The sequence below is a fragment of the Python bivittatus genome, unplaced genomic scaffold (genome assembly GCF_059951505.1).
Source record: "Python bivittatus isolate LINGU-HERP-01145 unplaced genomic scaffold, Pbiv_v1 ctg000480_np1212, whole genome shotgun sequence".
Lineage (NCBI taxonomy): Eukaryota > Metazoa > Chordata > Lepidosauria > Squamata > Pythonidae > Python > Python bivittatus.
In genome coordinates this window covers 9051408-9051855 of record NW_028277075.1, presented here as the reverse complement: position 1 = coordinate 9051855, position 448 = coordinate 9051408, and positions in this window count along the sequence as shown.

The following is a 448-nucleotide window of genomic DNA, read 5'->3' as shown; positions in this document are numbered from 1 at the left end:
GCCCACCCCGAAGGAAGGGAGGAATCCAACGGCATTCTGGGAGTTGTAGTGTTTACGTTTTTTTTTTAATGTAAGCGGGAAGACATGAGTCTGTCTGTGTGGACGCTTTGCAGTACTAGAACGCTTCGAGGTGTTTTGTAACGGATGTAAAGAAATCAGTGGTTGAGGATTTCGTTGGGAATGTGATTCTTCTGAACACAGATTGTCTTTCAAATGTATCTCCAAAAAATAAAAAGGGAAAAGAAGTCATAAGAAAAGTGCTCTAGGGAGTGGAAGAAAATTTGATGGAATTCGGTAATACTACGATGAGGTGTTTTTTAATTTTTTTGCAGGATGAGATGAATGACAATTTGGAAGGAGCGGGGCTGTATAATGTACAAGAAAGCCTTTGTAATGTAGTGGTTACAATATATGAAATGAAAAAAAGCTAAATTCCTTGATACTACCA